Below are 15,762 nucleotides of genomic sequence, written 5' to 3'. Positions count from 1 at the left end.
TCTGTACGTAACTATATGAACATGCTGGTATATTTGTTTGGTGCGTAGGTTTGCCTATGTTAGTGCATATATTTATATATATATATATATATATATATATATATATATATATATATATATATATATATATATATATATATATATATATATATATATATGTCAGTGAACAAGTGCATCTAGTTATGTTCGCATCGAGTTAATTCCAGTAATTGTTGAACTATTTTTTCTCATAGCTAAACAACTTACGTGTCAGTAAGAGGTTATTGCATACTAATTGAATCAACATTGAGATCCAATGCCTTTTTACAAATCGCCGTCTATAGTGACTGCGAGCTGTTGTGGATATTAATGAACTACGTTAGCGCAGTTAGCATAACTCAGAGTGTTTGTCTTTTTGCAGATTAATTTCTGCGTCGAAAAATTTTTGCTGCACCTTATAAAGTAAAATAACATTTTTGTACTTAAATCAATTTGAAATACGATGAATATTTTCTTTACACACACATACACACAGAAAACAAAAACACCACCCCCACTAAAAATAACAACAAAAAACTTCAGCAGTTTTCATATTAGCGTTCATTTGTTTTTCGTTTAGAATCAGAAACGTAGAAGTGTTTCCTTATTTTTGAGATTGTTATTGTTGTTACTGTCGATAATGTTGCTGCTACCATTGTTGAGGAACTCGGTTCTTAAATATCGTTATTATTATTTCCAGCCGATCTTAGCACACCGGGCGAAATGCTTAGCTACGTTCTGAGTTCAAGCTCCGCCGAAGTTGACTTTGCCTTTCATCCTTCCGGGGTCGATAAATTAAATACCAGTTGAACACTGGGGGGGGGGGGGGATGTAATCCACTCATTCCCTCCCTTCCCCAAAAGTGCTGCCCTTGTGGCAAACTTCGAAACCCTTATTACCAGCCGATCTTAGCACGCAGGGCGAAATACCTAGCAGTATTTCGCCTGTCGCTACGTTCTAAGTTCAAGTTCCACCGAGGTCAACTTTGCTTTTAATCCTTTCGAGGTCGATCAAATAGGTACCAGTCAAGTGTTGGGGGGGGGGGGAGATATAATCGACTAGTCCCCTCCCCTCAAATTTCAGGCCTTGTGCATATAGAAGAAAGGATTATTATTATCAGCCGATCTAAGGCGGTGAGCTGGCAGAATCATTAGCACATCGGACAAAATGCTTAGCGACATTTCATCCGACTTTATGCTCAAATTCCGCTGAGTTTGACTTTGCCTTTCATCCTTTCGGAGTCGGTAAAATAAGTACCAGTTATCGATTATGCCCTACTCTGATTATCCCTAATCGATTATCCCTAATCGATTATGGCCTACTCTGAAATTGCTAACCTTGAGCCAAAATTTAAAACTGTTATTATTACTGAGTAATCTAAAATTTCTTAAATACTACTAGACACGTGTAGTAATACCAGACATTTCTCTCAATTTCTTTATGCTAACTTGTTAGAAGTTTTATATATTTTAATTTCTCATTTTAATGTAAACTTCCAATTTTATTCTACAGTTGGTCGGAGCTTCAGGTAAATACTAAAACTATACATATCTAAAATATAAGTTACAGAAATAAAGTTTGATCCTTCTGGGCATCAATTTGCGATGCTAAAACTAAATTGATTCGAAATAATTTCCCACAGCAAGCAGTAATTATTAGGTCTATAACCTGAGCCATCATAATCAATCGGTTAGTGAGATATAACTCTGACGAGTTTTGTAGCATTTTCAGTAATATTTTCCTTCCATTCAAATAGTAGAGCAGATATTAATGATCCCAATCAGAGGTTAACTCGCGAGGAACCGTTTCCTCCTTCCAATTCTCGGAAACACTTCAAAAAATGTACTGGTTGCTTACCCTCCTGCTCCTCCTGCTCCTCCTCCTGCTCCTCCTGCTCCTCCTCCTGCTCCTCCTGCTCCTCCTCCTGCTCCTCCTGCTCCTCCTCCGTCGTCTTCGTCGTCGGCGTCAGCTAAACCATTCACCTCATCGCTACTCCGAGTTTTTCTTTTCTGCCCCGGTCAGAAAACACACACACACACACACACACACACACACGCACGCACGCACGCACGCACGCACGCACGCACGCACACACACACACACACACACACACACACACACACACGCACACACACACACACACACACACGCACACACACACAAGCACGCCAATGACCTCCGTTGAAATTTAAAGATGTTACGAAACGATCCAACCGCCTAATATCTTCCTTTTATTCTATTAAGTTAGTTCATCTATTATTCCTAAGAGGTCATCTCTATTTTATTCACTCAAGAACAACCTAAAGTGAACAACAAATATATTGATATTGGCGTTTGATGAGGATTTAACTCGATTCTCAGAAGTACGATTCTTGGTACGTTTTGAACATTACATAAGTCACCGGAATGGTAAAAGTTATTACCATTTCAATTGGATTCTGTTGGCCATTTAGCTAAACCTCTAATGGCGTGTGTGTAATTATGGATTGCCAGTAGTGTAAAGCTATAGAACTGTAGTAACTACTAGTGTCTTGAGAATTAGTAGTAATAAGAATGTAGCCTCTTATTAAGGGCTGTAGTATTTTTAGTTTCGTCTAATGTTATTGTTTATCTTCAGATCAAGTTCTGAGTGAACAAACTAAATATGAAAAGCGTTCCAGCTCTGACCATCTAGTTATGTTTTGAAAATAAGCACTGGGATCGATCTGTTCAACTAGAACCCTTCAAAGTGGTGCTCCAGCATGGCTGCAGTCCAATGACTGAAACAAGTAAAATATAAAAGATAATGCAAATTCTATTTTATTGCCAAATTATTTTAAGAGGTGCGGAAAGGTGATGGTGAGAGAGAATCGTTTGAGCATCATTCTTACAGCTCACACGATATTCCGTACCTACTTATGGTAGCTATTTATACTATACCTAAGAGAATTAAGCTAACGTCATTTATTCTATTTCAATAGACCACAGGTCAACTCCGAAACAGAATATGAGTATTCATCCCTTTGACCGAAAGAAATTTATAACTAAAGTTATTAAAGTTTGTGCTACTCACACTCGAAAGTTTTAAGATATATTCTCTACTGTTCTGTTTGAGCAAATATTACAGAAAATCTATTGAATCCATTATCTTTCTTTTGTTTCCAGTAAAACTTTAACTGTCGTTTGTTCAGATGGTTACTTCATGTAAAATGGACATAAATGTTTCAAACTTAAAAAGACCGAATTAATGAGCTAATGAATCAATGAGAACTTACAATACAAACCAACTTTTAAGTATTTATTCCGTAACTTATGGCTGTTATAACATTATATATTCAGGCTTAGAAATATTACTGGAACGATTCAAAGAATGAACAAGACATATTAGAAGTTGGAACAATCGTAGAAGAATATCTAGAAAGTTAATTGCTATCTCAGCCCAATCTGTTAGCTGGTTTTTCCTGGCTTTGAGTAGAACAATGGCACATTAATCACATTATCATCTGAATTATTAACTAACATAAAACAGCTCTTGCAAACAAATCATGACAAACAGCACACATTTCAATACATTCTTCTTAGTTGAATAATATTACACAAGATATTCACGAGATATTGTCTTTGTTAATTCATTAGGCAAACCATTATTATTTATTCATTAGTCATCTGTACAAACAGAAGCAGATATGTTTAAAGCATTTTAAAAGTATTCAAAAGATAAGAAATGACACGGACAGTGTGCCGCCACTACTAGTAAAGAGGGGTTAAATATACTTTACAGGAAGTTTTCACCAGAAGTGGAAAATATCTGTTACACCTAAAGAGATAATATTATCTTAGTAAGCCTCTGCATTAAACTTTGCCTTTCATCCTTGCGGAGCTAACAAGCTATGTACCAATCAAATAATGGGATCAATGTAATTGAGTATACACACTAACTCAACATTTCTAATCTTGTGCCCTATGTTCGAGATTATCAATTTTATTGAACTCCTTCTTTTTACAGAGATACATAAGTCTTCAAACTGCAATCATCCATGCGAAGGTTGCATTGCAATTTAACAATAGTTTCTAATTTAATCACAAGGCTAGAAATTTTGAGGTGTGTAGCAGTCGATTACATCGATCGTCTGTATTTGACTAGTTTTTTATAATAACGAGCCCATACGGATGAAAATGAGTCCGAAGAAATACCATAAGTCCTTGTTTGTGATGCTATAAAGATGCTGTCAATGCATTTAGAAAGGATAGGAATTTAGAGGAGAGTATGTTAACCCCTTACATGTAATTTATTTTATTGATCTCGATGGGATAGAAGTTCTAGTTGACTTGCGCAGGATATGAACTTAAAATGTAAAAGCTGAAACGAATAACACAAAACATTTTTCACAACAAACTTACGATTCTACCAATTTACTGCTCAACATTGTAATTTAATCCTATAACACTCTTAGGGATGATATGTGTGTATTTTAGCTGTAAAATTCCGTCCGATGTCACAAGAAAGTCTGCTTAAAGAAGGTGTTAATTGTTTTAATTAAGTTTCCTTTTTCTTATTTCTTGCCAAGTATTTATTCTGCTTCTTTATAGAATCTGTTTTATGTGTTAACGCAGCCAAGATGTTGCTCCACCCGACGTGTTGCTCTGTCTGATACCGGAGAGCCATCACTGTTATCCGGGCTCCTGTGAATCCGTTTCCCGTCATGAAGAGGTGAATGATGTGAGGCAGAATTTGTACTCAGAGCACAAAGAATTGAAACAGATACTGCGCTCCATGCTCTGACAATTCATCCGACCTGAAATTTGGATTGTCATTCTGTTTAACGATCCCTACCTCAACAAACGATAGAAGTCGAAGTTAACCGTGGTAGGACTTGAACTAAAAAACACTGAAAACCCGGAACGAATGCTACAAGCTATTTTATCCGACGCTCCCCTAACGAATGTCTTAATTCATTGCCATTCAATTAAATTTTCTTTAATGGAATTCAAATGTTAGAATTTAATGAAAAATGATAGAGAAAAAAATCGAAATGGTTTTGCATGCAATATATGTTTTTCAAAGTTTAGATATTTCTTTTCGTTAATGGAAAGAAAGCACGGATAAAACATGTAAACATAAGATAAACGAGTTGGAAGTTATAACTTCAAGGAAAACATTATTTAAAGAAGCTGATTGGTGATACTGTATCTGAATATTTCAAAAAGTATAGTGAATTAAAATTGGTACCCCAGTCTGTTTTGGGTAATATAGGTACATTAGTCCGAACAATATTTTTCCTCTTAACTATATTGGTGGTGTAAGTATTTTGACCACAAAGTTAGAGACCATATCGTTTTCTCTCTCACCTCTATCTATCTATCTATCTATCTATCTATCTATCTATCTATCTATCTATCTATCTATCTATCTATCTATCTGTTTGCCTCTTTCCCTCTCTCATCATCTGTCGGAAAGTAAGATTCTCCACTTCACTCTTAGCAACTGAACTGATCGCAATCTCTAATGAAATCTTCCAAGCTGTACCAGCTGTTCACACACACACACACACACACACACACACACACACACACACACACACACACACACACACACACACACACACACACACACACACACACACACACACGCATTGGCGTTTGCTTTCGTGTATGGTTATATACAAATACAATGTAACATTAAACAGAAGGATGATTCAATACTTTTTAGAAGAGTACATATGTATCAACTTTTACAAGGATGAGGTTGACAATGACTTCGAAGTTTCAGCTTGCTAGACTTCATCACACCTCTACACACACACACGTGCGCGCACACATACATTATATGATGAAGACAATGTATAATGTAACTAAGACGAACAACTGAAACTAAGTATATGATGTATTGCAGTTGGTAATGTTTTTGCTGCCTTTAAGACGGTGAGCTGGCAGAATCGGTAGCACGCCGGGGAAAAATGGTTAGTGGTATTTCGTTGCCTTTATGTTCTAGGTTCAGATTTCACCGAGGATGACTTCTTCTTTTTGTTATTTTGAGGTCGATAAAATAAGTGCCAGCGACGAACTTAGGTCGATATAATAAATTAGACCCCTCTCCCGAATTCGCTAGCCTTGTGCCAAAATTTGAAATCAATATTATTGCTGTTGTTATTCTTGTTGATATTTAACCCCAGGTAAACCCTGATCTCATAGACTTATGATCAAATGTGTTGCAGTTGTGATAATTCGCTTTTTTTAGAGCTATTATCTAATATGCACGCCCTTATTTAAAACAACAGGATGACGGATATTTGGCTGGTATTTCTAGACGGTCGAGACATCAAGCTGTTGTCCCTAATTTACTTTGTCTTCATTATAATGTTTTATGACGAGAAACTATAGGAGTTCTGGAATTTTCCTGTGAACAAAAGACATTCAAATAACTCCAGGAAGTCTTGAATTGAAACTAATAACCTAATGAAACTCTGGTGATTAGTTTAAGTTAGCATAACTAAAAGAGAGGTATCCAGTGTTGCCGGGGACAAAAAAAAAACCTTACTTGTTGGCTAATTAGATGAATTCGACTCATAGCAACTCTGCATGAATTTACTATTTCGAACACATTCTCTCTATATCATTACTAAAAGTTTTTTTTTCTCGCAATCAATTTTTACTTCTGGAATAACTCAATATAAAAGTGGAATAGCACGAATGTATATATGTATGTATGTATATATTTGTATGCTTGTATATATATATATATATATATATATATATATATATATATATATATATATATATATATATATATATATATATATATATATATATATATATATATATATATGTATATATATGTAAGTACACACATATATATATATATGTATGCATGTATACATGTGTATGTATATGTATGCATGTATATATATATATGTATGCATATATATATGTATAAATGTATGTATATATATATATATATGTATATATATGTATGTATATATATATATATATATATATATATATATATATATATATATGTATATATACATATATGTATGTATGTATATATGTGTATGTATATATATGTGTATGTATATATATATTTATATATGTGTATGCTTGTGTGTATATATATATGTATATATAAAGATATATATATATATATGTATATATATATATATATATATATATATACACACACATACACACACACACACAACGAAATGAAGAGACAGAACTACACATTGAAAGGCAAGAAATAAAAATTTATGAATAAAATTTGAAGACAATATATTTGGGATAACGTAATGAATAATTTTATGAGAGTAATGAAAGAAATTTATGCTAGAAGTGTTGCTACGAAAATAGCAGATGGCTGTTTTCTTTCGTGAATAAGAATAATAATAGTTTCTCACGTTGGCCGATGACCAGATCTATTAGGAACATGGTTTAAATCGATTAAAGCTTTTTTTGGTTGCTTCATTTGACTGGTACTGATATTATCCATCCAGCCATCTATGCCAAGAGGTGCTGAAAAGTTTCTGGCTTTGGATAAAAGAAAATACATGGGGTTTAGTTGTGATTTTATTCAACATATTCTCCTCTCAGATTCACACACTTATTGCAGCGGTCCTTCATTTTTAATAAGCCCTGTAAAAGAACTCGGAAGCTTGAACCTACAACCAGGCCTTTCACTTTTCGCGATACCCTTAAAGCTAAGTACTTTTCAGCACATCCTCGTGTATACACACAAACATTTATATATATATATATATATATATATATATATATATAGGTGCATGAGTGGCTGTGTGGTAAGAAGCTTGTTTCCGGGTTCAGTCCCACTGCGTGGCATCTTGGACAAGTGCCTTCTACTATAGCCTCGGGCCGACCAAAGCCTTCTGAGTGGATTTGGTAGACGGAAACTGAAAGAAGCCCGTCACACACACACACACACACACACACACACACACACACACACACACACACACACACACACACACACACACACACACACACTTATATATGTATGTGTGTGTTTGTCATTGGTGTCTGCGTTTGTCCCCCGACAATCGCTTGACAACCGATGTTGGTGTGTTTACGTCCCCCGTCACTTAGCGATTCGGCAAAAGACACCCATATAATAAGTACTAGGCTTACAAAGAGTAATTCTTGGGTTCTATTTGTTCGACTAAAGGCGGTGCTCCAGCATTGCCGCAGTCAAATGACTGAAACAAGTAAAAGAGTAAAAGAATATGTGTGTGTGTGTGTGTGTGTGTGTATATATTTGTGTATACACATACATATGTACAAAGATATGCATACTTACACCTATATTTTGAATATCTGATGAGTTAAATGTATTCTACAACAATGAAACTTTAAGTAATGTAGAGTTAAGTTAAAATGTTATTAAATACGTGTATCACTAACGAAATCTGCTATACGCTGCTTCTTACGTCTTTCTTTTTGTTCACTCGTGTATATATATATATATTATATTTCTTTTATATATTTTATCGGATGAATGTATGTTGATCTTTTAATGAATTTTTTTCTTAAGATTTCTAATGTCTTTTTTTCATACTTTACTTTCGAATTTTCTTGTATAAATTCGTATAGGTATGAAAGCTTGTATAGAAATAATCATTATATTACTAAACTTATTAAAAAAAGTTCAACAAATTCATTCATATTTATGTAATGGAGGAGCATTCTAAAAATGGATTAATTTTTTATTTTTCCTGTTGCTATACAATTGTTTCATACAAATGGACTCAGATATTCATAAATAGAAAATCGTATTAGTCATATTTATACTTGTCAGTAACTAATAGAAAAACAAAAAAGATGTTAAAAGTACATAGGATTTGTTCGTAATTGTCATATTGGGATTTGTATATTCGTTCTTCCGGTCACGTTTATTTGAATCTAGATTTAAGTCTAGATTCAAATAAATGTGACTGGAAGAAAAAATATATAAATCCCAATATGATAACTAAGAAAAAACCTATGTACTTTTAACATCTTTTTAGTTTTTTTTCGAGACAGCTTTCTTATTTTTATGATTCTGATCCCCATCTCTCTCCCACTCTCTATCCTCTCTCTCACATACACATAATAGTGTAGAAGAAAAACTTTATTTTTTCTTAAACACAAAAGATATATAGTCTATAAATTAAGGATGTTTTTAAAAGATACTATATGTTATCATCAGAATATAAATATTTTCTCACACAACAATTAAGATATATTTATTTTAAATCGCTTCTTTGTAGAGAGAACCTTTCATTTTCTCCCCCCCCCCCCATACAAGAATGAAATTCAAGTGAGTTTGGCCGCGAAAGGTTTTTTTTCTAAAACACTGGTATAAAGCTGAAAATATTTAGTGGAGAAAAAAAGTGTGTATTTTGTTGAGATTAATCCAATTATTTGACAGCAAAGAGGTAAGCAGTACGTTGTCGGTGAACTTTTACCTGTCTACATATACATACACGCTATTATATATATATATATATATATATATATATATATATATATATATATATATATATATATATATATATATATATATATATATATATATATATATATATATATATTACATACATATAAGATGGATGACCACTAAGTGGACTGACCACTAAGAAAAGATTGTTCTCAAGAAAATTCAGCAAACGCCAGAATTTAAATTATTTAAATAATTTAAATAACCATGTTCTCTAACCGGCAAAATTCACTGCAGAGAATTATTTTCTGCAGAATTATTTCCGGTATCTAGCGCGCCAGAACGAAGACTTTTGAAATATAACTCCAAATATAATTGGTAGAACTATATACATGTTCAATCTGATGCGGATGTCTCGTGTATAGTTCTGCAAATTATATTGCTAAGACGATCATACTGAAGAGTTGTGGACAATTACGTAAGTAATTACTTATGTAGTTGACAACGATACCGCTCTATGATTAAGGCTCCAAACTACGGCACTCCGTCGATTACGACGACGAAGGTGCCAGTTGATTCGATCAACAGAACAGCCTGCTCGTGAAATTAAAGTGCAAGTGGTTGAGCATTCCACAGACATGTGTACTCTTAATGTAGCTCTCGGGGAGATTCAGCGTGACACAGAGTATGATAAGGCTAGCCTTTTGAGATATAGGTATAACAGAAACAAAGAGTGAGAGGAAGTTGTAGTGAAAGAGTACAGCAGGGTTCGCCACCACCCCCTGTTGGAGCCTTGTGGAGCTTTAGGTGTTTTCGCTCAATAAACACTCACAACGCCCGGTCTGGGAATCGAAACCGCTATCCTACGACCGCAAGTCCGCAGGCCTAACCACTGGGCCATTGCGCCTCCTTTGGCTCCATAGAACAGAAATGCACAAGATTTTATTTTTGACAAACAAGGTTTGTGTTTAAAGGTACATTAGTCGAAACATTTTATCACAACATCGCACAATTTTCGCTAAAATCAAGGATAAAATAAACAGATAAACTGATTTTATAAGTTTTATAAAGATGGAATAGATTGATGTTTGAATTGATGGATTTAGAATGGTGTAGACAGTGCTGTTGTGAGGCAGAGGCATACCGGGCCAGCGGCCCTCGGGCCTCATGAGTTTAGGGGCCCAATGCTGGTCTACGTACGTGGTAGATTGTTGTCAATAAATAAATACTAAAGTCCTTTTAGATTGATTTGACCCGGGTCTTGTAGTTCCGTTAAGATGACCCTGGCTGCAGATAAAGAGAAATTTACAAATAAGGTTTCTCTAAGAGGAATACTCTTTGGAAATCCTATGAATTTATTGGAATGAGGTAGATTCTGAACTTTTCAAACTATTCCAGTATTTATAGATTTATAACTTATAATGATTCATTATTGAAACTTAAAACTCTCTCTAAGTCGATGGTTCATTCTCATGAAGTGGGTATGTAATACATTTACATTTTACTCGATAAAGATTCAGCAGGAAATTAAAATCCCCTTTACTGATTATATATCGCGATCCCGGAAACAAGTCAACGTCTGACATCTCGTTTAATTTCTAGGTTAAATATTCTAGGATACACAGTCATATATTTAGAAGATTAGCAAGAGTATTTAGGTTTTCGCAATAATATTCCTTTAAAACATTAATCGCTGTTGCCAGGAATGTGTTTAATATATAAAATTGTGTTACACCGCTATATTTAGTAGTTATTTAAGTAATGTGGTGGTGAATGGTTGATGGGTTGGATGTGATACTGAAGAAATAGCAAAAACTCCTGAAATATGCATATACACCTATTACCTACTTTTAAAAAATCTTTGATCGCATTGTTTACATAGCCGTATTCGTTTACGAAACGTCGTAACTTTCAATGATGGCTCTAATTTCTATAGAATATCTGTAGAAATAACTTTAAAAAAAGTCCATTAACACAATATATTTGTTGAGATGGGACTGGCAATTTTAAGATCCTGTAAACCTTTAGTTTTTTATTTAAATTTCAAACTTCTCAAATCCACCTCAGCTGGACTTAATCTATCTAGAAGGGACTGAATTACTTGTGACAGCTGATCACCAGGGGGATACATTCTCAATATTTTCAGTTTGAAAATTTTAACTCAACCACAAAGCCGGACATTTGTAATAAGGTCAACTCTAGTATATCATTGATATTTACTTTGTAGTGCGGCGAGCGAGCTGGCAGAACCGTTAGCACGCCGGGCGAAACGTCTATCTTTACGTTCTGAGTTCAAATTCCGCCGAGGTCGACTTTGCATTTCATCCTTTCGGGGTCGATAAATTAAGTACTACTTGCGTACTGGAGTCGATATAATCGACTAGCCCCCGCCCCCAAAATTTCGGACCTTGTGCTTAGAGTAGAAAAGGATATTTACTTTGAAAATTCTAGAAGAGGACAAAGTAGACCCCTGTTAAGCGTTCTTTAAAAATTTGTTTTTCATTCTAATTTTAATTCTATTTTTGTTTCGATTTCAATTTTAGTCTTAACGTTATATTTTTCAATTCAGGTTCCAATTCTCTGATTTCAGAAGTTTATCACATTGAACTTTCAAGCCCCAAATTCCTTTAAAAAAATCTCTTAAATTCTGCTCCATTCAATAAAAATATATAAAATAAAGAGGGATCATTGAAAGTCAATAAAGATTTTGATATGAAAAGCATTGGCACAACTGCTCCAGATTTTGGGAGGACGAAACAGTCGAACTCACTATATGAATGTAAGTACGGTCTCACGTTTTATGACTCGCTGGGCCTGTTGCTTGGTTTCTATGGCGTATAAATGACTAAGATCACAACATGCCCTCAGAATGGGATGCCAGTCCATCGTGGGGTTACTCATTTGCTGCTGAGTTGACTGAAGCAATGTGAAATGAAGCGTTTTACTCAAGAACACAACGTGGGTTAGAGAATCGAAACCACGATCTTGCGGTCGTAAGTGCGCCAAGCCTAATCACTAGGCCACGCACCTTCACAAGACGCACCAACAAAAGACTAGTACATATTTTTAAATCTTTGAAGGTTGGAAGATACAGTTGATCACGGCGGGGTTTGTATTCAGAATGTAAAATGTTGAAATCAAAATTTCATCTTAACATACGTCGATCAGTTATGCAATTCAGCCCAGCTCGTTTCTCATTGTTACCGTTCATCCGTAGAAAGTGGTTGGACAGAAATAATACAGAGTCCGACCAAATGTTTTGTTGCATATGAATATGGTCATTGTAGGTTCTGAGTTCAAATCTCAATTAGATCGACTTTTTCGTTCCAAGAGAGAAGATATCGATAAAACAATTACTAATCAAGTACTGGAGTTGATTAATCACCTATACACTGGCTTGAAATCTGAGGTTTTGTCATTATCATAAAAATCAATATTTTTTTTTTCTATTTTACCTTTTAGCTTTTATTTGTTTCAGTCCTTAGACTGCAGTCATTCTGGGGGTCCTCCGAACGGGTCGACACCAGTATTTAATATTTTTGGCTAAACCTGCAACTTATTTTAACGTTCTCTTAACCCGAACAGGTAAGTTACGGATACGTAAACACAGCAATACCAGTTGCCAAGCAGTGATAGAAGCACACACACACACGCACACACGCGCGCACACACACATTTATATACAATGAGCTTTTTTCAGTTTCCGTCTACCAAATTCACTCGCAAGGCTTTGGCCAGGCCGAGACTACAGTAGAAGACACTTGCCCAAGGTGTCAGGCAATGGTACTGAACCCAAGACCATGTGGTAGGGAAGCAAGCGTCTTATCACACATCCCCCACTGGACCTACGTACATTTGAATGCATTCGTATTTATTTGAATTATATTTCCCAATGATCAAGAAATACCAGTCTAAATTACACCAACTAATTTTTGGATGAGAGTTAATTAGATGATTAGTGTTTTAGAAATAGTTTAACTTGACGTATTCTCTAAAATATCTTCAGGCATAAGAGAGAGAAGTTTGATTATCTAAGAAAATTATATTAGTATTAAAAACAAAACGAAACAAAAAACAGGAGCTTAAATTCTTTGGTTAATATGTTATTCTAAGAATATATACAGATTTTCAAAGTTTGTCAATGCTTAAAAGAAAAAAAAGGAAAGAAAAAAAGAAAAGAACTGATACATTATTTTAGAGAAATAGTTAAAAAATAATAAAGAAAACCCTGCTGTTTTCAGTTATGATGGAAAATTACTTAGTTTAGTCATGTATAAAATCATCAGACGATAACAAATGAATGCAATAAGAAAGTAGCACGCGGGACTTTGAGACTTTTAGCTTGTGGCTTTGTTAATAATAATAATAATAATAATAATAATAATAATAATAATAATGATAATGATAATCATAACAATGATGATGATGATGATAGCATCTATTATTGCTCTATTAAAAGTACTTTTGATTAACTGAACAAATTCAATAGAAAATACTGTGTTACGTCTGAAATAAAGGTACGTGATTAAAACGTAGTATATTTGTGTAGCACATAAAAAGCGCGCGCACGCACACACACACATACGCACACACACTCATACACTCACACACACACACATATGCACACATATAAACGTGTGTATGCATATATGTATATGCTATATATACGTGTGTGTGTATTTATATTATATTTATATGTATGTATGTATATATATATATATATATATATATATATATGTGTGTGTGTGTGTGTGTGTGTGTGGCTACGAACATTCTTTTTGTAGTCCAGTACCGTCCAATGTCTACAACATTTCAATTAATACCAGATTTGTGCTTGAGGTGGAATCTAGAATTAAGATTTTCATTAAAAAGTGTGTAGTTAGTTTTAAAATTTATAGCTGCAATGTTATGTGTGGAACATATACGGTACATTTCTTAATGTTTACAATCATGTTTTATTCAAATTAGCTACAGTCTATAGGAACAGTTGAGATGTTTTGTATGAAATGTTTCAGGCTCAAATGCTTCAGGCAAACTAAGTAAATTAAAGAAAACGACGGTATTAGCATGTTTTAGTAAATATTGCCAATTTTACAATCATGAAAAGAATTAAAGAATAGGAACATGTAATAGATGAATTGATTTCCAATGTTGTTAGTATTTTGATGAAAACATTATAAAGCTGGAAAAGTTTATTCACATTCAATGCTGGCTCTGTTTAAGATCATTAGATGAAGATTGGAAATAATAATACATCTAATACAAAACTTTGCCGTGAATAAACTATTAAATTGAATGACAACTTCCTTAGTATATAGGAAATCTGTTAATCATGTAAACATGATCTCAAAACAGTTGTCGATGTGCTGTTTGATGGTGTGGTATCTCGGAAAGGTCATTTTGCCAATAATAAGCACACGCACAGGCTCAATTGTCTATTTTACTGATTTATTTTCATTAGTTAATTCGCAGACCATTTAACCAATTAACTAATCGATTGCTTGATCAATCAGTTGTTGGCACTCAGTCGCTTACGACGTCGAGCGTTCCAGTTGATCCGATCAACGGAACAGCCTGCTCGTGAAATTAACGTGCAAGTGGCTGAGCACTCTACAGACACGTGTACCCTAAACATAGTTCTCGAGGATATTTAGTGTGACACAGTGTGACAAGGCTGACCCTTTGAATTACAGGCACAACAGAAACAGGAAGTAAGAGTGAGAGAAGGCTGTGGTGGAAGAGTACAGCAGGGTTCGCCACCATCCCCTGCCGGAGCCTCAGGTGTTTTCGCTCAATAAACACTCACAACGCCCGGCCTGGGAATCGAAACCGCGATCCTATGACCGCGAGTCCGCTGCTCTAACCACTGGGCCATTGCGCCTCCACCTCAATCAATCAGTGAACTAGCTAGATGTGTCAAAGTTCTTTCGTCGCCATTCACGGATTCATCGATGACATGACCTCCTTATTCTAGGTCTGCTTCAGGTTAGTCTATCTGTCTCCTACTTTACATGTTCTATATTAATTGGCTAAATGGTAAACCAACTGATTAATAAAAAACAAAGAAGCGAAATAGAACCAGTGCATGTGTTTATTATTGGCATAATGACCCACCCGAGATACAACAATATATGTTTCAACATGCAAGTTTACGTTGAGAATCTTGCAGACCAAATACAAAAGGAAAAGTTCTATAATGATTTAGACAAAAATTGTGATGGACTCACATAGTAATTTTGATATACGTGTATAACAGTCAGGTTGCTCGATCAAATGGACGTAATCATTGAGTTAGCGTGCAAAAGTGTCTGAGTATTCCACATATACCAGTAAATCCC

Source organism: Octopus bimaculoides, chromosome 9, assembly GCF_046866305.1.
Source record: "Octopus bimaculoides isolate indiv1 chromosome 9, ASM4686630v1, whole genome shotgun sequence".
Classification (NCBI taxonomy): Eukaryota; Metazoa; Mollusca; class Cephalopoda; order Octopoda; family Octopodidae; genus Octopus; species Octopus bimaculoides.
The sequence above is the reverse complement of the archived record's forward strand: the minus strand, read 5'-3'. Positions refer to the sequence as shown.